A 26,992-nucleotide genomic window follows, 5' to 3' on the forward strand; every position below is an offset into this window, starting at 1 on the left:
GTAATAATTTTTTTAAACTGTACATAAGGATGAAAGGAGGAATCGACTTTTCATTAGGTCAAGTTTAGTTTTCATTAAAAGATTCTTGGATTGTTTCTTGATTTCACATAATTTTCCAAACTGGTAACAAATTATTATATCTATTTTGATGATTTATGCTGCATCAAAAAGGTATTTGCGTCAAAGACGAATGCTGAGATAGCTTCTCGAATATAATAATAACTTTTTTTGCTGCCTACGAAGCCATAGTGTGGACTGATCTGTGCATCAGCGTGTTCAGCCTGGAAAGCAACACTGATATTGCTCATAAATAGCTGGGGTAGGGCACCCCTATTGGTTAATGTCTGGCCGCAGACAAGGTGCTGTGCTTATCAAGGTCTCTAAGCTGACCGAATTAAAATTTTAAATAGATATATATAGCAGGGTGATATGGTGAAAATGAGCTAAAAGAAAAACATTTTGCAGAGACAAGTGCACACTTTAAAAAGGTTTAAAATATTCAATTGGTGAAAAAAATAACTACTTGTAAAAACGTGTGTATTTTCATTATGCTTAATTTGCCATTCAAAACAAGTTTTTCTTAATAAGCTCTATTGTTTCTATCTGTTTTGTGAAATGTAATACGTGTGAGACAGAAAGCAGACTCGGAATGTGAATGAGTCTTGTTTTCTCTTTCTCTCTTTCTTTCTATCGTTTTTTAAATACAACTTTATTCATATTCACAGGCATCTTTCAGTCGAGAAAAGGATTAATGGAAGTGGCATGGCATTCCTGAGGTCATGATCTGAAAAGATGAAACACGAAATCTTATCTGCTAGTCTTTTCCTATATCTTATTTCTGTGCAATATAAAAGTCTCCATAAGCAAAACACTCTATGGTTAATAGTTATGTTTTCGCTCTCAGCAGTGACACAAGCTTTGTCAGGTTTTCGCTGTTTGCATAGTTCATTAAAATACTTCGATAAATGACTCGGGTTTTTTTTAAATCACCACACTATCACCCGAGTAAAAACATCTATATCCTCCCAATCCTGCAGTGTCAAAAAGTATAGTCTCTCAGGGCAAAAGGTTACGGAGCCTTCATAAAGGTTTCCCATCTGTCATCAAGCGCGACTTCAAGCCCTCTAGGTGCTGTGAAAATGATTTTCTGCGGAATTCTCCAGCCCAAAGATGCCATCCTCTTAATTACAAGCATTTGAGATCAGGAACGCCACCGAATTCCCCGGAGATTCACAGAAGATATGCAAAAATAATCTCTTCTCTTGCTTGCCTGCCAGGGCTTCTGTACCTGCCCACCAGCTAGTCGGCTCATTTGCTAGGTAATGATGGATGAACCCAGGCAGCCCGTACAGCCGCACTGCCACCCCTCCTGACGTTACTGACACGCTGCCATTCAAAGTTTCTTCTTTATAATTGACCGCCGGCAAAGGAGTGACAAGTAATGTTCTATTTTTTTATTATTATTATTTTATTGATTAACTGCCCTTCTCGCCATCACAAGGCTCCTGCAGAGGGGTTACTCACGTTCACGGGGTAACGGAATGAAACAAGTCGTTGAGATCGCGGACTGTGAGACTGTCAGAACATCTGCTTACAACAGGTGCCCTGAAAAAACACATAAACTATTCCTGGGGTCAGTGTGCATGCAAAAGAGTATACGTACAGACGGGGTGTGGAGCCGAGCCTTTGTGTGACAAGACCGTGCCTGCACAGCAGAAACTGAGCCTCCGGTCGGGCGAGAATCCTATCTACAAATGTCCATTAGCACTTTTTCCAGCGGTGACAACCAGGTGAAAGGCCATCCGACCCATCAATTTATCAAAAGCCGAGCGTTGGAGCTTTCTCTTGGGTTAAAGGGATTACAGTAGTTGTAGGAGGAGGTACAGAATGTGAAGTGAGCAGGAGAAAAATGTCATTGGAGTCTTATGCAAGTTCTCTTCCAGTACAGAACCAGACCAAGGGAACTAGCTGGTTTGAGTGATAACCGTTCAAAGCGCACGGAGACCTGGCGATGGATACGTCTGGAGAGGCTCTGATAGTGTTGTCAATCCGAGCCGTGTAGACTACATTTTTAATATGTGGAAACATGTACATAACTCTGGACATAAGGGTGGGGGCGTAAGGAAGCCAGGTCCAAGCTCGATAGGAGCACGGGAGAGAAACCTCGGGCTCCATGCCATCCGAGATGTGAAAGCCCACGGAGACTCAGCAGCCAAAATCGCATACACTGATTTTTTAATAGAGTTCTCATCCATGTGTCCATTTAAGTGCAGTTGATACAGATCAAATAAGCTTGTTACTTATAGATTCCCAGTTGCCTCAAGTGATACAAGACAGTAGCAACAGGAATATCCCTAATTAGAACACATTCATCTGATTTCTTTATTCAGGGAGTTTAGTGTCCCTAAGTATTCAAAGAACGATACAAGTCTTCTAGCATAAAGCCGCCAGGTTTAGCCCTCCTTCCGCCCAGAGAACAGGAACAGCAGGTTTCCTTCTACCATTCAAACTTCCTTTCACTCTTTTGTATCATTTCTGAAATCTCCGTCAGCATACTACTCCCTGCATTTCTCCGAAGTTTTTATTTCATATAATTTTGTGTATATACACACACGCGTACATTTCAGGCAGGATAAATCTGAGAGGAATACATAGCTGGAAAATAATACGAAATATTGTATCAGTTGGTCATGGAATCGCTTCCTACACCTTAGCAAGGTTTTAAGAGTTGTCATTTTTAAATTTACTTTGTGTAATGATAACTTGACATTATATGCCACGACTGCAATTGCAACTATTTGAAGACACGTGAAGTAACCTGTGAATGCTTCTTCTAAGACAACAAAATGCCGTATGCTTTACAAATCCTTTTAAACTTAGCTTAGTTTTACATGGGGGTTTTTAATTATTTAAACGCGTGCGTGTTGCTCCTTCATATAAGTCGTACCGACCTACTCACGAAAGAGGCGATATAAGCGATACCCGCAGAGAGGACTCGATACTGTACACCTTGTGCGCCCGAAGTTTTACGCAAAGCTCTGTCGCGGCGGGCGTGTACGGGGATCGACGGTCAAGTGTGAAAAAAGACCAACGCTGATGTTATTAGCAGAGAGCCTGTAGTCATGCATTCAAGATCACAAGTCCATTAAAACTCAATGGGCGTAAATGCAGTGAGCATTTATAAGCTTTTTATTTCATGTAGAACCTCAGGAATGCCAAGAAATGCCCGTCCGGCTCGAAGACGCTACGAACACAGAAAGAAAAGGCAGTCCCTTCAGCCTTTTTCGACCCCACCATCCGGTGGAAAATGGATGCAAGACCTGGAACGTGATGCGATTCTCAGAGCTGTCAAATCTCTGGGCTTCGAGGGAATCGTATGGCCAACAAATCCAGCTTCACTTTGATTTTAGTCCTTCTATCAAAGAGAAGAGACTAGCAGAATGGCAGAACAGCAATTACCTAGCCCTTTGCGTGAGGGTAGCAAGATGATAAGGATGATAAGACTCCCACAGCATTTCAGAAGGTCCGTATTTCCCACTGGGCCTAAGTGACTTTTCCATTAAAGGGTGAAGAAAATGGCTATTATAAGAAAATGCCGGTCAAGAAAATGTTACTATATAAAAGCCTGGTTGCATCGTTTAATAAAGAGTTTGTAGGAAATAGCACAGAGAGTGGGCTTACTGGCTTGCCGTCCTTCAAAAACGGTCCCTTTCCTTTTGTGATGTTCCCAAGATGAAGCTAAGAGGGCATTAGCTTTCTTTTAAACAAAAAAAGTTCGTGGTGTGTGTGGGTGTGTTTGCATTGGGAGGGGATATTTTAAAGCTTAAAAATAAAACTGTTCCTTGGACTTGTTTTTTACCAAGGCTAAAGGGACACGTCCCCTTCTTTGTCTTCAGAAGAAACGGCAGAAAGTTCGAATCTTCTTGCTTTCTCTTCCCAAAGTAAACGCCTTGTTACGATTAGGTGTGTGGTGCCCTAAAAAATGAGCAACAGCTTCCCGGTCCAAGCACTCACAAAAAAAACCATTCAAAATCTTTTTGAAGAAACAGACTAATCTCAACCTTTATCTTTAGAGTCGCAAACCTGCAGTAAAATACCGTTAAACCGGGTTCTTAAAGTTTTATTTGGTGGCATTTTCTTAGGTTAACTGTGTTCGCGATGAGATGCTGTGAGCAATAACGCAAGTCCCATAGGGACCCGTGCCTGAGAGCGCTGGTGATTAGTTGAGCTGCCATGTCTAGTATATCAGAGGCTGAGATGTACACTGGACTGACTTTACCGTCTTATTTAAATGTGATGATTTTCTCATTTGTTGCATTGTTTGTATTAATACGAATATCTTGTTATGTTTGTTTTGTCTCCTGGGAGCCAATAAAGCTGTGAAGTTTTTCTTTACACCAAATGCAGCTCTACGGGCGATCAATCAATGGGTAGTTTTTGGATAATCTGCGAGAGTGAGAAATCTAATAAAGCAAGCAACTAAAAAAGGAAAACAAAGTCTATTTTCTGTTAGGTTAGCTACGTCAGGAGTCAGGCTTTCCACCGTGTCTTTATAAAACACTTAAACAGCTACATTTAAGTATCAGGGCAGCACCTCGCTAAATTAACTTGCTGGCATATAAAGGAAAAAGTTTAGACATCGTGACCTTGGCAGCAATGTGGGTGACTTACTCTTACAATTAAATTTACTTTGACACTTGCATTTCTCCCCACCTCCTCCTCCGCAGTGGTATACAAAAACACACTAAGGCGAAATAGGGACCAATCGTGAAGTAAGAGAACAAACAAGTGAAATTTTTAAATTACTATTGCTTTGCTATACCAGGTATAATGTTAAGGATATAGGTAGGCAAAGACAATATAGTTAGCTTCTAGGTCGCAACAAGGTCCATAGGAAATCATGCCATTTAATTTCATGGCAGCAGTTCTCCTATCACAACAAAATGAGTTATAAACAGATCAAAATAACAATCTGAATTATCTAGCATTAGTGGCTGAACTGAACAGCCCCAGATTACGTGATGAATTGTTAAATTGCAGTAGCATTGTTTTGGAATTGCTAATTAAAAAATAAGTAAACCCCCATGACTCTGGATATGACAACTGAAAATACCCACAAATTATTTAATAAATGAAGCGTCTAACAACTCTAACACTTCCTGCTCGCCTTGTTAATAAATGTAATTTGAGGTAGATTTAAAAAATCTCCCATCTAAACAGTGAATTCATTACGCGACGTTCAGATCTCCAGATGCCTATGGACTCCTCGGAATTAGGTGTTAAATAGACAAAAGCGAACCAAACTGCCTTTAAAAGCACAGCATGACCATGTAATTCTTTTTCCAGTTTGTGGTAAAAAATGATGAAACTTCTTTCCAAGTAGCTATCACCCAGATTTAGTGTGAAAAGTAGTGTAATTGTAATTCACGCCATCAGGGTCTATCACTGATAGACTATCAGCTGTTCTGTAGTTAGGAAGGCTTTCTTTTCAAATAGGAAAGCTGCCAAGTGCTCTGTGATACCTCCAGCAAGCTTATCGGATGGAAGATCGGAGCCAAAACAGCAGCTGCACACATATGCAAATTGGCAATTAATAGTATAACATTCTGGGGAGGATTTTTTTTTTTTAATATGAGAAAGTATAGCGGAGCTACCTTAATATTAACCTTAACAGTGACAGGGAACTTCTTGCCTGAGCGGCCAAAGAATAATTACCCTCTGGAGAGACTTTCACTCTATTACTTTCTTCCTTCACACAAAGATCAAAGCTTTGTTGTCCTGCCGAGTTTTTCTCCATCATGAAAGTTAACTTCAGGCGATAAAAAAAAAGAGGGGATACCTTGTAGCTTCAGCTCTCGAAAGTAGGGAATCGTGGCAATTCGCGCTTCCCTTCGCTTCCGCCCCCTCAAATGACCAAAAAAAAAAAAAAAAAAAAAAAGTTTGGTCATTTTGTTTTAGTTTAGGATGCTTATCCTGTTCCCTGAAAAGATGTTCCGTGCTACATGGAACTCTTAGGACTGTGCATTTGTTACGGATACTCTAATCAACGACAAAGTAATTGAAAGGATTAGCTTTATATATTTTCCCCAGCCTGCCGCAGCAAACCAGCTTGCTTTATTTAGCCCAGCATGTATGAATACAAGACTCCCAATTAATGCAGTTGCTTGCTTTAGTCAGAGCATTGCCTTTCAAAGGATCCTCACATGATCCTTTTCTTGTAATAGCAGGCTGGAGCTGGAAAGGCTTTGCAAGGCTGCTGCATTTCACACCAGCCCGTCCCCAGCGCTTTCCCCAATGTCTGTTTCTCTCTTCTAGGACAGACGTGGGGCGATTAGCTAACGTTTTTGATAATCTGTGAATTCTTAATAGTCTTATTTTCGCGAATAACGATCTCGGCGCGTTCAGGATTAGGAAGACAATGCGGATTCTCCCCGAAGGCAGGCCAGGAAGTTTGCTCTTCTCCAGGGGCAGGTGCCTCAGGAAGGGACTTGCGTGGCACTGCTTGTGCTGCAGCCTGCCGTGCGGCGGGAGCCTGCCTCGGACCACCGCCACTTCTGCCGTCTTTTCCCGCTGCCACTTACGCTCCCACACTAATCCTTTTCCATTTTATTAGCCAGTAATTACATTTTTAGTTGAAACACCTCTGTGTTCCCATACTTCAGTTGTATTTCGGTTGCAAACAGACGCTGTTTCGGAACGTGATGCAGACGAGGAGCGAGATGTCGCTCCCAAGCGCCGCTCGAGCCGGCCGGCAGCGCGCAGCGGCTCGGCGCGGCCCGGCTCGGCTCGGCTTGGCCCGGCTCGGCTTGGCCCGGCTCGGCTCGGCTTGGCCCGGCTCGGCTCGGCTCGGCTCGGCGCAGCTCAGCGCAGGGGACAGCGGAGCAGCGCAGCCTCCCGCCGCACTGGCGGGCAGGCACGGCAGGCGAACCAGCCCTGCGTTTCTGAACAGCATCTGCTACCGCGCAAGCCAAGGGTTTTTCTGCGCTACTACTTCCTCAGTCACGCAGTAGCCTTAAATCTGACTGCCCCCTCCCCTCTGTCTTCAAAACAGGCTTTCCCTACCCAAGCCCAAGGGCGGCTTTCCAAACAGCACCCGATAATTCAGTCAGACAAAGAAAATATATTTAGATTTATAATATAATCCTTCGCTAGTCTGTTCCATCATCAAATCAATACCCTACACAAGTTAGAGAAAAGTGGGGATATAAACAGATCCATACGTTCCGGTTTTCAGCCGGACCTGGAATATATACACATTTATCTTCAGGGATCCTTCAAGAGTCAGATCTCTCAGAGGGATAATTTTTCTTGAAATCCTAGGGTCCCAAAGCCAGAATGATATAAATCCTCACCTGAAGTCGACTACAGCAAAAGGAAGACTAGCTTGACTAAAATAATAATTCGACTGGACACACACAGGAAAATCTGTTTGTAGGATATTCAACAGCAGTATTTACACTGAAATGAGTTTCCCATCTCCGTGCTTGTCTGGATTATTATTTGCGATGACTTTTTCCAGATTGCAAACACTTCTTCAACACCTTTGTTGATCCACTTCTTTATTTTTTTCAGTGTCTCATAAACACATAGAACATAACCGTTCTTTAAAAGTGCTTTAGTTTTAGTATATTTTAAAGTTTAATACTATTTACCCACATCAGTATCCAAATGTTTATATTAAATATCATAGGATCTGATAATTTCTCCCATTAAAGAATTTGTTTTTCAAATTTTAATTTGGACAAAGAATGGCCTTCAAGCCTTCTCGTGAATATATATATGTGTGTGTATATATATATAAAGAAAACATTCTGCATTCACACAAATCCTTTGCTGCTTCTGTTCTAATGATGACATAAATGTCCTTAATCAGCTAAGTTTAAAGAACAGGCTTAGATAACACTCAAAGTACAATCTCAAACAATGTAAGGCACAACCTAATAAAAATAATTCTGATGCTTACACTTTCAAGTAAATCAACTATACCCAGGAAATTCAGAACAAAACCAGTGGGATTATTTTCATTATTAAGGAAAACAGGGTTTGGGCCTTCATCCTCAGTTCACTTAATTAAAATTGTGTACTGGAAAACATGTGGTGCTATATAACTGCATGCAGTGCTTGGAGAGTTGTGTGACATCTGGAGTTGTAGATCATAATCTCTCTCTCTCAACTTTGGGTATGGTTTCCATATAACTCTTATCTAGGAACCTTTGCATCAGATATAGGTATAAATACAATTGTGCAAACAGCATAATTATTCTTTTTTTTTTTTTTCTGAGTACTATGCTACTCAGACATTTTTATGTGTTCATTTATCCTGCTTTAGGAGATAATGTGGTGCTGTTTTTTAAAGTTCTGGTCTTCAGAGAAAATACAGAAAAAGAGGGGTTTAGGGATTTACAGCCTATCTCCTAATAATTTTTAAATCTGTTGGCAAAGTTCAACCAAGTTTGACTGAGTAATATGCATTAAGATACTGATTTTTTTTTTTAAATTGTTATGAATAAGAATAAGCCTGTTAATACTAGGGAAAAGGCTCAAAGCAGCCAACCATTATTTGCTCTATTTGGCAGCAGCTGGTTGACGACAAAACCTACATGAGCTATTGGACCAGTCTCACCACATGATGTCTCTTACCTAGCTGGCAGGCCAGAACTCAAAACTAGAGGTTATGGGAAAAGCCAGAAATATTCTGGGGATGTTCCATTAAAGACACAGAGGATGTCTTGGAGGTTTTTAAGATACAGAGGTAATCTAAGGATTACTTGGGATACTGAGGGGATGGGAGTAAAGACAAGTAAAGGATATAGGGGGATATAGGAAACAGAACTATAATAAATCAATTTTCATGTTAATTGAACAGCTTTACACTTTTGAGTATTCTAATATTTCATTATTGGACTCTTCTCCATGGTCCTGAGACAACAGATAAGAATGACAAATCACTCACAGGGAGTTTCAAAACTTTGTCCACCAATACAGTACCAATTTTTGTGCTGTAGAAAGCAATCCTTCAACTTTTACAGCCATACGTTGGGGCAGAAGATAATTGGATGTAGTCTTACAAGTACATTCTCCTGACATTACTAAAGAGAAGCTGTGAACAGCAAAGGTTGAAGAAGAAAACAAGTCCGTTAAATGTGATGGTAATAGAAGAGTCACAGTGCCAGTAAGCTACCCATGTTGGTTATTTCCATTTGATTCATCAGAACAACGCAAAAGGCTTTGTTTTCTTCCTTTTATTTTCTTTACAGTATTCAAGCATTTCAGTGATACGGAGTCCTCCAACATTAAAAGGTGATGCTATATTGTTGCATTTGAAGGACATGATTTGAACATTGTAGACCAAATTGCTTATGAAAGTTAAAAATAAAAGAATGGAGAATTCCGGAAAAGAAAAGCCACAAGAAGTTTCTCTAGAATACTGCCTCCTTGGAAGACAAAGTTGCTCCTCAGTGAGAGAGCACCAACTTCAGAATTGGATTTTTCTTGAGAAAGAAAGGAAGAACTATACAGGAAAATAGTATAAGATGGGACTGAACCAACATTTCTAGATATTTGCAAAACCTGAATAACCCTGGCTAATCCATGACTATTCCAGCTACTGTAGTCGTTCCACTGGAGATGTTTTTGCAGAAAGTGAAGAGATCACAGTGGAGATTGGTAACTTCCATATTTGAGAGCTGGAGAAAGCAATGAGCCTATGGATATAAACTACTACTACTACTACTACTACTACTACTACTACTACTACAAAAGTCTTGTTCTGAATAATACACAAATTAGGTAGTATTAAAACATATTAAAATTAATTAATTTGGTTTAGATAAGCAATTTAAAATATTATTCACTTACACAGAACATTTTCAGCAATAATTCTAAGAAAATTTTGAATGTGTAATTCAATATATAAACCCACACCATCCATATGTAACTGACAATGAATCATCTCTTGAAGAGTAAGAAATGGAAAACTAGGTAAAGGCATAATACAGTGTACAATATTTAGTAACTGAAAGGCAGAGACAATATTATATTAGTTTTAGGACTGCTACTGTATGTCTCTGTCAGATGTAAAGGGACAGTTCCCTAGACAGTATGAGAAGAAAATTCTTACAAACATTTCATCTCAGGGAGTCCTGAACTGATCAGGAAAGGTCACAATGGGAAAAAAATCCACTTTTGTATGATCTGCAATACTGGGGCTGGTCAGATGTTCACAATATATTGCTCACCAAGTATTGCTCTGAGCCCAAGAATTATTAAGTTTTTTGGTGAATAACTTTGAATAATTAATCCTTCTGAGAAAATCACAATCTGTTCACCAAGAGTTCATGAAAAAAACAAGGTGAATAATTCATTATGAATTATTTGACCAGTTTTAGCAATGAGATTCTAAATCTGTCTTCTTATGGATATTAACCTCATTAATACTATTTAGATACAAAGCTTCAAGATAATTAAAATTATGCAATACTGCACATCTAATATAACACAATTTAAGCTACTGAGTTTCTTTTTGTAAATACTTTGGAAATAAGTCTTTATTTATTACATTTTAAAAAGGCCCTGTGTATCACTTTAGAAGTACTGGCAGTCCTGGAACAATTAATGCAATAACAGGACATTCTTACATAAGAAGAAAGACTTGACAGCAGACAGATCTAAACGTTTAAAATCTGCTGGGGTCTACTGCTATAACACATAGCTGAGTGACCAGTTTTGTAGCAAGATGCTGTCACTCATGAGTTTTAGGGAATTTGAGAGTATGTCTAATCCTGCACTGAGAAACAGAACTTCCATGGATGTAAAAGAAATCGTGTTCAGATTCCCATTCTTAAATATTTACAAAACATTAATTATAACAATTATACAACAATTATTGAACGATAATTTAATAACTGAATGTTACAAGACTAATTTCAAACTGTTCCAATGTGCCATCCTAAACCAACACATTTAACCCATTACTACACTACTTCTGTTTCAATATAAACATGACATTGTTTTAAATTAAAAGCTAACATATTCTGACAATTCCTAAGCAACACATAGCCAACTATCCAATTTCATTAGTTAAAGCTGTAGTTTCATGACACTTTGAGCTGCTCTACATCAGGGCTGCTAGTGTGCTTTCTGCCAAGTGTTTCTGCCTACTCCTTGCATCAGCAGTAGTGTTTGGATGATGCTGTCCCCCCGCCACCTTCCCACAGAGGTGAGCTGTTCCATGGCAGAATATTATTCAGGGTGCAGCCTGACAATACAACTAGGCTGGTCTAAACGCAAGCCCCTATCAAAAGAGATTATCCTGCTTCTTTTTTGTTCCTGAACCTGGTTGCATGCCTCCCTGGCATAGGTATTGATCTGACCCCACAGTGAAGCCAAAGAGACAGAAAACCAATCTTATAAAGTATACTTCTCTGGGTTAGTAGCAGGCCATTGAGCTACAAGAGATTCAGTTTAAAGTCAGATGAATGAAGGTGCCAGTGAAAATGCTGGAGAAGAGCACAGCAAAGAGAGCTCAAGGGAAAGCAGTGGTAACATATGGCCAAAAGTAGGGTTTGCAGCAATCAACATTTAGATTGGCTTCAGCTTCAGTGGAACCACAGCCTTGGATTTACTGTAAATAAGATCTAATTCTGAAGGAACTTCCTCAAAACAAACATAAGGCAAGTCATTCCATACTCCTCCCCCAAGAAAAAAACCAACAGGCACATCAATTACAGTGATAGTAATAGTAATAGTAACTTACTTCATCTAATGTATTTTCAGCCATTTGGCATATCACATGTGAGTCCACCAGTTGATTATACTTGATGCTGACCTGAGTTTTAGCTATGCAAGATTTAATCTGACCCTTCAAAGAATATTTTAAAAACATTTAATTGTAAATGTAATCACATTACTTTGAAATGTCAGTAAAAGCCTTTTAAAAGAATAGCTCTTGCAGAAGAAATCTTCCAGTTAAATAATTTTGAAAGTAATCCTCTATTGGGTCCTGTGTTGTCAAAATCAGTTTATACATTATGAAACTATTTACTATATACTATTTATATACTTGGTGAATATTTTCAGTACTACTTCTAAATTTGAATACAAAATCTGAAATTATGTAAAGAGATATAACTTCAGAAGTTTTCTTCTATGTACTGCATTAAAACGTATGCAATATATACATAGTAAATATGAAAGACAATCCACAGTTTGACAGCTAAAAATTATGCTAATAATTATTTCTATTAATAAATTAAGTGAAATTGTCATAGCAGCGTGTTGGCAGAAGGCAAAAGTGTATACAGGAGGGATTTGGCTACGTAGTTCCTATTCACGCCAATCATTCAACTGCATACCAGCTCTAGGAAATTTCTTCTTATTAGTTTAGTATTAGTTTTTTTAATCTTTGGCACATTTTAAGCTGGAATTAAAGAGTGACTGATCTCTGCCAATTCCCTCAGCTGTGGCATTCAGAAATACAATCTTCCCAATTTTACTTTTTTCTGCTCTGTATTAAAGAAGGAATTTATCTCAAAAAACAGGGCTGTAGCTTTATATTACTAATAGCTATATAGCTATAGTAACCACTGCAGCTATACTATTTTTACTGGTTAGTCCAATGTTCATTCGTATGACACCATAACAATTCTGCAAGAATTCTGTAAGAAAAATTTATGAAGCCATAAATCAGAAGAAGATAATGAATTGGATAGACAAGATTTCATAGAAACACAACATTTTAGAGTAAAATGTAGTAAAAAAGTTACTAGTAGAAAACATGCATATGGGAGAAACATTAGCAAGATTCGCATTCAGCACTTCTTGCTAACTAGTTTTCTCTTAAGGTCTGGGAAAAACACTGAGCAGATCTCTTACAACTACGTCTCTTCTCAGTACTGATGGGTTGCCTGGTGGATCTCTATTGCTCTGCCCTACCAGAGAAGAAACTTTATCTTAAGGCTAGGGAAGTCTTTGAAAGGTTAGTTCTTTCTTGCTGTTGGATGGGTTCCTTGGCCATGAATAGAGAGATCAGAGTGAGATGAAAGGTCCACAGAAATAAGTAGCAAGTCTAGGTGGAGGGAAGTCACTTCTAAAATGGGGCACATCTTGTTGCCTACCAGCATGAAAGAAAGGGGATCTAAATTTCAAAAAAAATGACAGACAAGAAACTTGTTAGAACAAAACATTATCAACCATATATTTAGATGAGAGTGTGAGATGGGACCTCCCACCAACTACCAACTCATTCTACTACAGCTTTAGTTCACTAAGCTTTCAGCAGTTTGCTAACTCTCATGATTTTACTGAGAATATCCCAATACTGTGTGATGGATTACACTGAGAATCTCAGCTTCCATTAAATCAAACCAAAACATGATTTTTCACACAAATAGCTTACCTGTAAAAAATATCAGTGATTTAATAGCACAAATGTGACAGCTGTAAGAAGGAAATTGTATCCCTTTTTGGTGCTTTCTCTAATCTCTCTCTGGTATTTTATGAACTACCTAAAGGTGCAGATGAAAATATCTTGGTTTCAGACTTACTTAATTACATTAAGCAGCCTGATATTGATTTTTTTAAAGTTTTGTGGTGTCTTTTCAGATTTTGAGGCTGAATTACAGTCTTCTGAATATTATTGTTCTAAAAGGATCACAATAATTATAAGGATAGCAATTATCTGTCACTTCCAGTTAGTAATTCCAAATGCTCAAAATATATGCATATTAAATTTCACAAATCCTTTAAGTGCAGGTCAACAGCCTTCTTCACTCTATTTAACCAGACATGTACTAAGAAGTTATGTAATTTCCATAAAGTGTAGACAGTTCATAACAAAGCCTATAGGGTGGGGTTTTTTTCAGTCCTGTGCTCCCTTTAACATATAAAAATTTTTTTAAAAGGATCAGATAAATACAGGCATTGTGTGCTAGAATAATCAAACTTGCAAATAATAAAATGCATTTGCAGTTTTTAAGAAAAAAAGATTATGTCTGTATTTTTATTATTAAGGTTATTTACTTTAAAAATAATTTATAAAGCAGCTATTTTAGTATCTATAATCTGATTTATTTCACAGTGCTTTAAAATGTCTACTGTGGAACTAAGAACAACATATAGCATTTAAAGGAGTGAGCTCAGAAATGCTGTTGTTAACACAACATACTGCTAATATGATAGCAGGACCGAAAATTAGGACGTGCTGCTCTCACCCTAGGAGAAGTTATCAGACTAGTTAGATTTTAGACGGAGACTATTTTCTTTCTGAAGACAACAGCCTCCCTTTTGTTCATGCCTCTGTACTGTTCCTTAAAGCCATGGCTTGATCACGCATTCCAGTGTTCTGTTCTCTCAAAATAGCAATATACCTCTCCTTTCAGCAATACTCCTCTATTCTTCTTGGAGAAGGCAGGATAAAATGGCTACAAATGGCCAGTAAGGAAGACTTATCAACTTCAGATAGTCGCAAATATGAAAATTCCATAAAGATTAATGGCAACAGCTAATCTGTAAGCAGCAAAACCAAGTCTTCTCCAGATAAAAGCTTTGTTCAGGCAGTCTAGCTTTAGTTAAACAATACTATTTAGCTGATAAAAAAAAAGAATAGAGACTTGCAAGCATATTTAAATTAAGCAATATTTAACATAAAGAAGTTCTTAGAGACATCTAATTAAATATATTTAATCTCTTCAGTCTACCCATCAAGTGCTCTATACCTTAAGAGTTTATATTCAAATATATATCTTAGATTCTCCAAATTTAAAGATAGTCACTTTTCTCTCACCATATTATTTTAAACAATTTCTTTAGTGTTTAGTTTAATATTAAGCAAGATGATTTGCTAGATAGTTCAGCAAAGAATTCCATAAATGGTAAAAACTGTGACATCATTCTTGCCCACCCTCCACTCATGCAAGCAGAACTCCCTGTAATATAGTTTATAATTCATTGTCAAGTTTAAGTATGTCAAATATTAGTGCTTTCATCCATCTTCTTTCAAGTCTGAATACACAGTTTAAAATTAATCAAACTAGGCCCTACTCTTTTAAAACAACTAAACATTTCAGTTTGAAAAGCAGCTACTGTGCAAGCAGCCTGACTTAAAGAGAAAAATAAAAGGAAATTCTGGATCCATAATTCACCCTCCACCTTCTGACCCCACCAACCGCCATATTAGTGTGCCCCCACCAAAATACCAGCTTGTGTTTACAGTTTCGTTCCTCCTGATGGTGGATGGGCGCGTGTACACGCACTCGCTCTATGTGCACTCAATAGGATCATGATCTGGAGAGCTGAAAATGTAAACACAAGCTGGTATTGTGGTGTGACTAGCGGTTTGTGGTTTCTTTGTTTGAATATTTCAAAAATGGCACACTGGCCAGAACTTAAGAGGAGAAAAGCAGAGCTGCTATTTATACGAAAATTTGATGGTTCCAATATTCACAATTCAGGTAGATAAAAAGGGTTACACAATTGGAAGCTATTTTTCAATACTTTATTTTTTACATATTCAACTACACTTCAGTGCAGGAATTCCGTTTTCAGGGATAGATAAAATATACTTTACCCTTAATTTCACATAATGAGGAATACCCTGCTTGTTTAGGTGCCCATCGAGCAATTTTTTACAGATTAGGAATGCTCTATTTATCCAAAGGTGTCCATAATCATGTGACTAAAGTAGGAAATATGGTTAAGCATTCGCAGGATTAGCTCATTTTAGGTGACTAGAAGTAATTCTCTTTTCATAAAGAATTTACTGGATCATGGAGCTGGTCATTTTCCTTATTCAAGCTCAAACATGGATTCATATGTGGACCAAACATCCCAAGCAGACCTCTGAAATGGCATATCCATACGGTTAAAAGAGTGCAACCTTAAATCAGTGTCATTTCAGAAATAATTTTTTTCTTTTTGCTTTGTTGGAAGTAAATGAAGCAGAATGACTCTATGAAAAGACCATGTGTCCAAAACCTTATCTGTTTTTTTCTAAATATATCAGCCAGTCTTAATAAAACCTCTTAATATAAGCATTGTTTTGCTACTATTCTGAACATGGTGGGGAGGAGGGGAGAAGACTGAAAGTCAGCTTATAAAGTACTGGATTATATCCAGTTCTATTATCATATTATAGTTAAAAACTGGGTTTTTTTAGTAAGTTTATCAAAAGTAGATATTTGAAATAAGGTATTTTATTTTTTTCAATCATTTATTTTAATCAGAGTTGCAGACTGGTTCCAACACCTATTACACATACTACACATGCTTATCACTGCAAATTTAAACAACAGCTGGAAGTACAATTTAAGAAAAGATTGAAAAAAGCAGAGTGATATTCTCAAAACAGTGAAAAAAGTACAGAAATTCTGTTGGTATTAACGCAACAATTCTTTATTCAAGAAAGAGGGACAGTTCTGCAGCTAATACCAGTGTTCCATAGAAGAACAGCAGTGTTATTCTTATAGTAACTCACAGCTCATGAAAAGAGCATCTGGTTTATAAATACCAGTTCCATTTGATTGAAACGTATCTGTCACATAAAAAGCAGGAAATTCTTAAAGTATGTAGTATTACCTTATACACAAAATCATACAACAAGAATGCTCAATTTTCCTCTTCAAAAACTTTTCATGTGTATTTTAGAAACATTTGATCACTTTACACAAACTGCACAACTGCAATGCCATCATAAGGTAGAACATCTTGCTTCTTTTTAATACATTACTCTATATAAGCACCCTCACAAAGACAGCTTGCGAGCATTTCACAAATTATAATAATGGAACCACCTACATGTATATCAGTGCTGACAGATCTGGATCATCTTATTTTCACCTGCAGTAAGTTCAGACTCAGCTGAAAACTAAATTATACAATGAACAGCTTTGTTGTAGGAATATGCATGGCCTTATTTTCCACCAACATTTGCAGAACAAATGCATGCAGCTAGCATAGATATTTAATATATTTAATATCAATGGTAATAAATACTAATGATCTTGTGATCTAACTTTTTTCATCCAAATCAAAGATAAAGTTCACCACTTCATTTTTGTACATACTGCACTATAGAGGAATGGTTTGTTTTGTCTATACTGAGGCACACCTGTTCCTTTGCCATTATCTGCAATAGCTTCATATAGGAAAAGGAAAATGTACCCAAAAAGATCTTCTTGCTGTTAACTGATACTAGTAATAGCATTCCCATTGACTGCAATATCATGAATTAGATGCAGAATTAAGTAAAGGAGAATTTAGCATTCAGCTGTTATAGAAAATACCATAGAATTCTGATGACCATTTGCAGTCAGGACCTTTACTATATGCTGTTCTTAAAGGTAGTGGCAGTTGTGGTCTAAAATAAGAGGACTCCCAACTAGGCTGATAATGCCACTCTGGAATTTCTGAGCTTTAAAGACCAGTATTGACCAAATATAGACCAATAAGACCAGATATTGTTCTTATTCCTTGGGCATTGTAGAACAGTTTATGCTAGGATGGCTTGAGTCATATAGAATACATTTGTAACTCTTAAAAAGGGAAAGACAGCATTATTCACAGTATTTCCTTGTGTTTGAAGATCTATCTTAACCATTTTTTCTAAAGAAATATAAATATATTCTCCATGCAAACATGAAATAAATTTGTGTGCAATACTACATAATAATACATGCCTTCCCCTCCTACTGGCATCAGTCAATGTAAAATAAAATAAAACCATCATTCTTTAGTAAGCTTTATGAAACAGCATATATTTAGCATATATTTAGCTGCTTCTACAGAAAAAGCACCCTGCTTATTCAACTGGCAAAATGACAAAGACCTCAAGAGGCAATAGATTGGTATGCCCAAATTTAGGCAGAGTGGATTCTTCCTCCTTAAAAATACCACTTCATTCAAAATATATAAGGGATAGCTGCTTTCTCTGTCATAAGGAAGGCTTGATATTATTTAAGGGTTTTTTTCTATTTGTATAGTAAAACATAATAATAGAAGCAACAAGGAACAAAACTTACCTACATTATAACAGCATGTAATTATAACAACACATAAGTAGAGTAAGAAAAACATTACTCTACATCATTCATGACATGAATATAATCCACATCAGTAAAGTATATCTGGAGCCAATTTTAAATTACAAGGGAAGTATCAAAACCAGCTAGAATTTTACTGGTAAGCAGTGAAGAAAATTTAACAAACACTCAGGAAATTAAAAAGACCTGAAAGAAGTACCATAAAATTAGAAGGCCTACATCACATTAATATTGTAAATAGCTCACCAACTTTAAGTCTAATGGCTGTTTGAAAACTAACTGCACTATCAAAGGTATTTTCAAATAATTAGAAGCATGATTACTTTTCACACAGCGGGCAGCCTATTCTTACCCTTCAAGACAGTAAGGGTGGTTTGCATTTACAAAATTCTTTGTTACTTAAGTATTTCTGTGTATAACAGTATCAGTCACACAGAAATACAGGTCTAGATTGAACAACATGCACCCTGTCAGCAAGCTAAAAAGTTACAACAGCTTCAAATTGTTTTCTCAAAAATTAAAACTAGAAAACATTTATTTAAAAATTATGTCCCATGTAAAGGGTCAGAAGTCATGGTTTAAAAGACCTGGGCTCTATACCCAATTTTGATGATTATTTGAACAGATTATTTGGTAGTCTACATGTGATGATTGCTACTGGGGATTATTTTTCTTACTCACTTAAGAAACAAGAACATAAAAGATTGTATAGAGAAAATCTGAATTAACTGTTTCTGAACGTTCTTCAGTGGGATGGAGATCCTTAAAGTTACTGCTTATGTATAACATTAAGAATACATTTTGTTGTCTTCCATTATAAAAGAACAGAGCTATTTTACCTACCACTCATTTAAAGAATATTAACTATTTGTGTATTACTACCATTACAAAATTCTAGATCAATTACCAAGAACCAAGTCAATGGGTAAAGTAGAGCACAAAATTTGACCTTTAAAAATATTTGTAAAGTTTTCCTGGTTTTTTTAGAGAGAGACATATTTTGCTGAGTGGTTAATGAATTCAGATAGTGACCATTTGACCTAGGTTTTTGAAAGTAATTAGCAGCTCCAGTTACCTGAAAGATGGAGCTAAGATGAGCAGGCAGTTTTAAATCAGTGCATTTCTAATTAAAAATGATGTTATTTACAGTCACTCAATAGAAGTTGTAAGCATCTGTGCTCATAAAGAAATATGCAACAAAGGATTGATGATTTTTTAGAGGCTATTCACAGTTGCTGAAAACAGCAAGTGAAGGATGTTGAATAAAAAAGGTAATTGTTAGCTAGATGAGATTATCACTCTTGCTTTAACTTATTTTTCAGGTAACTTGGAAATACGTCATTTAATTAATTTCTATATTCAAGTTTTGTGGAGAAGGGAAACTTCTTCCCAATACTGAGCATAAAACTAAGCTGAAAGGAGCAAATAATTATATTAGCTTGTTCGACAAATCCTGAGAAGGGTACTACACAAAGGCCAACGCAGTGGGAATTTTAAATATACAAACACTAGTAAAAAAACCCAAGCTCTGAAATTACACAAAAATACTCTTATAAGGCTCTGATGCCGTGAGGTAGTTTCTAGGGAGTATAATTACTGTAAGAAAAGGATCCTTGAGACTGACAATTGCATTTATTCCACCCAAAATTCCCTATTGCACACATGCCCTATGAATCATCATACTATATTTCAGATATTTTAAACATTGTAATTTCATGGCCTATACATGAAAACTACTCAAAGACTCTAAAGCATTTTTAAACCACCAGTGTTAACTTTGTGATCTGTGGACTATGGAAAAAAGTGTCTGTGGACTAATTCTTAGTCCTCAGACTCTGCTTCTAAAGCAATCTGTGAAAGGCAATTAAGAAAAACAAATTTATATATGTCAGTATAATCAAAATGTACGACATATCTAAAGGAAATTTTTCACGGCTTCACAAGTCAATACTGCCATATACTGACATAAATAGTTTGTTGAAATAAAACAAAAGCCAAAAAGAACTTTAAGGTTTGGGCTACTATCAACAAAGTTTGAATATTAACAAAACTAGGTAGCAGATACTGTAGTCTTTTCTTGGCCATTTAAACTTGTGCATGAAGTTCTCTTGGCTATTAAACCAGTTACATTGGTTTAATCAGGTAGATAGAAAAATCTGTGGTCTCAAAACAAGTTAAGATGTTTCTCTACTATATTAATTCAAATCCATTATCTTAAAAAGGCTCCAAACCACGATTATAGATTGTGTATTGCATCACATTTTAACAACCCAGCAACTTAGATACCAGCAATACAATAATTAAAAAAACTTAATGAATATCCATTTTTCATTATGTCATTTCAATATTTTTACTTAATTGCAACAAGCTTTTGTATTTACTTTTGCCTCAAACATTCTGCTTATCTGTGTGATATTCTGCCTATCTGGATTTAGACTAATTTTTATCAGTGAGACAAAATATAATCATTTAGGCAGTGCTGTGACGACTAACAGTTTAACAGCAAGAATAAACAAGGGAGTCCTATTTACTCTTTTTAGCAGAGTAACTAAATCTGAAATAAAATAATAAAATAAACTTTAAATTTCATTAAATTAAATTAAATTTAAAATTAACATAAACTATTCACAGAATGGATCAATGATGTCTTAAGTACCTGAGAGTTGCCTCATCAGTTCTCAGAAACTCAAAAGACAAATATGCCAATATTTTTATAAAAAATAGTATGTGCAAGTGTAATATTTGCATCTACCTTTTCAGCAAGAGATAAAAATATGTTTGATTTTCTTAGCAAAAAATATCTGAAATGGATCATATTTTCCACATCCTACCTTTGCAGAGGAAATGCTTAGGTTCAGCTGGTGCTTGGACTGAACTCTGGACATGGAATAAGATAGAAAAAAAAAAAAAGTGTTTAGTAGTTCAAGATAAAAGAATCAGGACTCCCTAAATGAAGAAAAAAATCTGGAGACACATAAATTAAAAAAAAAAAAGTCTGAAATTAGAAATCTGGGCAGTATTAAGAGTTTCTTCAGATCATTTCTACAATGGAGATTCAAACTGCCACCACATGGTTCCAAATATTTAGGTCTCCAAATACCAACTGTTACAACGTATAATTAAAGTCAGTTTATAGCCTTTAATCAACTGAATCAAGATAGCTAGTGAGATGAGATAAATTGCTACTGTATTTATTTATGGCACAGAGCCAATATAACTAAAATAAGGATCTTGCCTTACCTGAATAGTTTATTGCCAATTGCAAGTACTCTGCCTATCCAAATTATATTTCTATCAGTGTTTGTAAGAAGCTTGCCTATTCAGTAGAATAAAATCCCCCCAAATCATATTTCTGACAATTCAGGTACTACAGGAATGAAACAAACCTTTTCTACATGCTTCTAGCATTTTTACTGTGATCAACACAAAGAACAAGACATGATCACAACTGTACAAATTGTGCATAGTCAAGAAACGATTATGCTATATTTTATTTTCCTTTTCCTTCTACCAGTGCCTCATATTACAAAAAGCTGAACTGACTGAAGTATGATTTATATGTTTAATTAATAAAATAGCTATTTTCTAAACCAACCTAGAAGGAGAAATATCTAAGTTTACCTAGCTAGCTGTTTATAATTTGTATTATCTCAGAAAAGTTCCAAACACAATAAGGATCCTGCATGCTTTAATGTTTACAATCATAGCAGAGAATTCTACTAAGAAGGACATGGAAGAAAGAGTCAGGGCAATGAAGGGGAAAAATGCCATGGGGTGTATCTTGGTGGACTACAAGAACTGAAACCATCCTAAAGAGAAGAGTCAACATCATCTGATCAATAGGTTGCATAACTCTGAAGAGGAAGGCTATGTGGAAGTCACAAATTTCAAGTTAGATACATTATTTTGTATTTAGTTCCAGTTTCTATTTAAATAGAAAGTACAGGTTCTTTCACTTCCTAATAACATTGTAAATCACAAATAATGAAGAGAACCTTGTTCTGTAGAGGCACCAAGACTGCAAATACCTTATTCTCTGCTATACTACTGTGCTTATTAGAGTAATGTAATCTCTACAGATTTAATTTGTTATGGAGAGCACTGTGGAATGAAGCTATGTAGCAATTCTTCATTACTTTTGTGTCATCAGAGGATTTCCAAAACTTACAAATTGCATCCCTATTCATGAGGAAACTTCAAAGGAAAAAGTTGTGGCTGAGCAGAAAACCTGTTTTTATAGAATAGTATCATCCCTACCATCCCTTTAGTAAGTCATTATAATTACTTTCGCTGTTGTCACCATTGTTATGTCCTCCAGCAGTATAGTCATGGATAGCTTTTCTTTAGCATATCTTTACAAGTTGAGTTGAAAGCAATCTATTTTCTGCAAAATGGCTGCCTTTCATTGTATACAGGACACTGAACCTCTTGTGTGAGACCTTTTCACCATGTTGTGATTGATTTTACATCTATTGAAAACAAGTCTGGTCTCTGCCATTTGTTTACCCTTGTATTCTCTCTTTATGCTTTGGTATGCATTTTTAATTAGATACACTCCAGTTCTTTCACCACTAGCTAACACTTTTATTTGGGAAGCAGTCTTTACTAGCCCTGCAAATATCCGCTGTTCTTTGCAATGTCAAGTCCTTTTCTCACCTTGCTTTGACTTGGTTATCACTTATATCACAAGTAATTCATCCATCTGTTAACTGCTCCAATTCACATTACTTGGCTTTATTTTAAAGATCTTAACAATGGTCAATGGTCTCATCTGGCAGCTGGTTTCTTGTAAAAAATGTGCCTTTCCCAAGTGACATTCTTGTGAGGATCAAAATATTCACTGAATGGTTTTTATCTGGCAGTTTACAGGTCCCTCAGGCTCTCCATAGAACATATTGCATATATCCAGTGCTTTGGGCATGCCATGTGTAGCAATGTGGAGGACTTCACCTTCCTCAATTTTATTTCACTCTTCTCCAGCTTTCTGCCATGTTTTCTTTCCATACTGTGGGTTAACTCTTGCCACAATAAAAAATAATGATGACATAACATGCATCTACATGCATGTTTAAGTTTGGATCCACAGTATGCCTTTAAAGCAAAACTCTCTATTCTGGTGCACTTCAGTGCTTTGGTTTGCACCATGAAGCTGTCTGGGAGTGCTGGAAGTGGATTCTTTCATAGGAAAAACTGCAGACCAGGAACATGCTTAATACACTTCAGTTGCAAATGGGCATTCACTCTATGGGACTCAATTAGAGCTATCCAAAGTAAAAAATGCTGAAAGAAACATAGCACGGTTGCCTGTCTAGCCCTACAGATTTGTTCCAACTAGTCTGTACTACTTCCTAACACAGGCATAGCCACATAAGTGATTGAAATTCTCTTTATTTCCTGGCTCTCACTACCTGACATTGGTGAAAAGCATTACACCAGTTACACAGCACTTTTGTAAAGGAATATTTCAGTCCAACAACAGAATTATCTTAAGTACTAAAGGAAGTGTAAAATTTATTTTTATTGTGTCACAAATAAGGGGGAAAACTCCCACTGAATAAAAAAAAAAAAAAAAAGAATTAGGTGGAACATCGTTCCATCCCACAGTAATCCAGAAAAAACCCACAGTATGTCCACTTTACATACAACCTTTCTCTTAATTTACAGTCTTCAATTTACAGTCTTCTACACAGTTATTTAAATAATCTGTCTCTCACAGAGTAGCACCTTTGCAATTGCCAGGGACACAAACCCACTTCTCTGTTTCCTCATAAAAATTTTCCATAGACACCCCCAACACAAGCATTTCCAGCAAGACTGATTTTTTCTTGGCCTTATCTTCTCCAGATGGTTTGTAGATAGTTCTCACAACTCAGCCATCACTTTAAATAGACAGACAAAAGTCCAGTTTCCTTTAGGACTGTATATGAAACTTGTATTGGCTGGCAAATACTGAAACTTTCAATATAAACAAGATCTTTTGGCTCCAGTTGGGGGGGAGGGTAGTTATTATGGCTCACTGTAGGGAATGTTTGCTTTCTTAATATTCTCTCCCTTCTAAACTGGGATGGATTATATCCAAATACATTGTTACCATTCTTCTCACCCAAATTAATTTGGGTTTATACTTGTCATACTTTAATGGGCAGGTCTATGTTCTGGAAGAGATGAAAATAGTTTTGTTTGCAGGTTTTCAATAATCATATGCTTCATGATTAATGAAGCCTCTTTCAAACCTCTAACAGCCTTCTGCAGCTGATTGTAGAATTGTTGAGAAGACTAAAAAAAGTAATCTCACTCTAACATACTATCTTTAACTAATCTTGTAAAATTTTATGCATTGTCTGTGACAAGACCTGTTATTAGTTTGTATGCAGCAAAGAGTTGATCAGGCATTTTACAAGCTGTTGGGGATGTCACAGAGGTCATCGTAAGCACTTCCAACTGTTTTGAGTGCTTGCCAAGTATGACAGAAGAAACCATTTTCCCATACACAGGTTTGCCAAGACAGAGCTCCAGTTCATTCCCAGGGTAAAAGGCTACAGTTTAAGAAACTACTATTCCTCTATTACTTTTTCAGTGTTTGACTACCGAACATAGTTCTAAGCAAATAGAAAAAAAAAAGTGTGCTGCTTCTGACTCTATTATCCTCTCACAAGGATGTTGTCAGCACTTGAACTCCCCAATACATATTAATTTCCTATGCTCTGTTCTAAATGCTTAAACATAAAAAATATAATTGTCCATAATTATAATGTTTTGTCCAATCCACAGTGCATTGTGTACCCTAATCCCAGGCTTTCTAAAATTGTATCTTCTGTTGTTTGGGGGTGGTGGTGGTGGTGGTTAATATTATAACAAAGTCCTGGAGACTTCCTCCTGTCCTAGCACAAACAGCATTCTACTTGTCTATATATTTGATCTGCAGGAAAATTGTGGCCAATCTCTCAGTGTATTCCTTGTGTTCTACACACAACTCTTCAATTTTGTCACTCAGCTCTGTAAAATTGTACTCATTAATTACAGAGCTGCAGGAATATTGCTGCTTTAACCCAATCACAAACAGACTTGGGGGAAAATCATATACCAGGTAAGCCAGGAGTCAGGAAAAAATGGTGTGACCTCCTAGCAAGTCTGATCCCTGTTGATCGTTTTACTATAAGCAAAGGTAGGCTAGTATGGGGAAAACTGGAAGAATGTAAGGGTCCAATCAAAAGAAGCTTTTATCACCTATGACAGCCACCCAAGTAATAAAAAAGGGAACAAATCTTGAATATTTTCATTCAGCACTGCATTACAGCAAAAGAGTAAATAAAAAACTTCTGTGGATTAGCGTTGGCTAGACCAAAACAATGAGGGATTCAGTAGCACGCAAGAGAGTGCCCTTCAGATTAAATGACAATTTGGAAGTGTTTAACAACATATGGTCTCTTTTCTTTGACATATACGATTAAGAATATATCTTTTTTATATCAAAATATAAAATACCATCTGTCATAAGTACCAACTATGATACTGCCTCTATACATCCAATTAATTCACTATACTTTCTAATGTAAATATTTCTCCTATTTTCTCCTTTTTTCTTCTTCTGTAACTATATTTATTTATAAAATTTCAATAAATGTATATATTTAAAAAGTCAATACTATGACTTGAAATGTAATTAGGAATAAGAATGAAAGTCTGTTTCACTCTGTATTTCAAAGGAGAAGGGCCAAATCTTCACATGGTTTGAAATGACATACCTCTTTTAAGTCAGTGGGTATAGGCAAATTACAAAGATCTAACTATCTTGCTTTTCCTTACCACACACATTAACCCAGAGGAATGCTCACTTTTCATAAATATTTTTGTTTCTTTCTTTTTTCAGAAGTGTGGAGTTCCTTAAAGACACATGACTGCAGAGTGACAAATGAAATACAATGAGTATTTCTCATTAAGGTATCAGAATTCCAGTGAACATGGAGGAATAAAAGGATTGCTCTCGAAAACAAGGTACAAATCAGGAAAATACATAATGCATTTCAGTTCACTGAATTAATACTTTACCTTTTTAATGTAATCACACACACAAAAAAAAGAAAGAACCTTTGACCACATAATTATTGTAATGACTTTTGAGAACATTAAAATATGCAGAAGTCTCAAAATACAGTCTCAAGACTGTAGGAGCTAAGTTTTTGCCAGGTTAAAACAGGAAAGAATGTAAGAGCCTGTTTGAAGCAGGGTGCAAGTTTTCTTTTGTATAAGACAAACATACATAGATAAAAGCACACAAACAGACAGACATACTTACGTCTTTACTCTGTTTTTCTGAATAGTTTGGCTGTAGGTGCAGCAATAAACTGCACTAATAGGTTTTTCATTAGTAATGTGAAAAAGAAATGAGTGACCCACAATACAAACTACATTTTAAGCCTTTAGCTTTTTAAGAATCTTTTGGAAATTTTAACTCTTGTGATTCCCTCAGCCTAGTAAAGATCTGAAAAAGGATGGAAGAGACAATTATAGGAATATTGTTTTTCAAAAAGATTGCCGCTCTTGAAAAGCAGAATAGCAGGTGTCATGGTAATACACTTTCTCTTTCTTTTGATTCATTTTACACATCATGGTATAAAAACCTAACACTTCTGAGTTTGCTAAAGTGTCATGGAAGGGGTGACCATATCTGTCTGAGGTTATCCCAGTATAATTTATAACATAGTACCTTTCCACCTGCTTCCATATAGTTGTCTGTGAGCAGAAAATGCTGACCATCTCGTAATATTACACTCTTAATTCTTAAAGGGGCTTTCAAAACCAAACCATAATGCTCTTCTCGCTCATTTGTGGTGGAAACTTTACACGCAGTCCTAATAAATTGCTTTTATAGGTTCTTAAGTTGTCCAATACTTTCTAAAATATTTGTAATACTTCAGTTGCTAGACACAAACTAACCTCTAAAAAATTGTATTGTT

Source organism: Haliaeetus albicilla, chromosome 4, assembly GCF_947461875.1.
Source record: "Haliaeetus albicilla chromosome 4, bHalAlb1.1, whole genome shotgun sequence".
NCBI lineage: Eukaryota > Metazoa > Chordata > Aves > Accipitriformes > Accipitridae > Haliaeetus > Haliaeetus albicilla.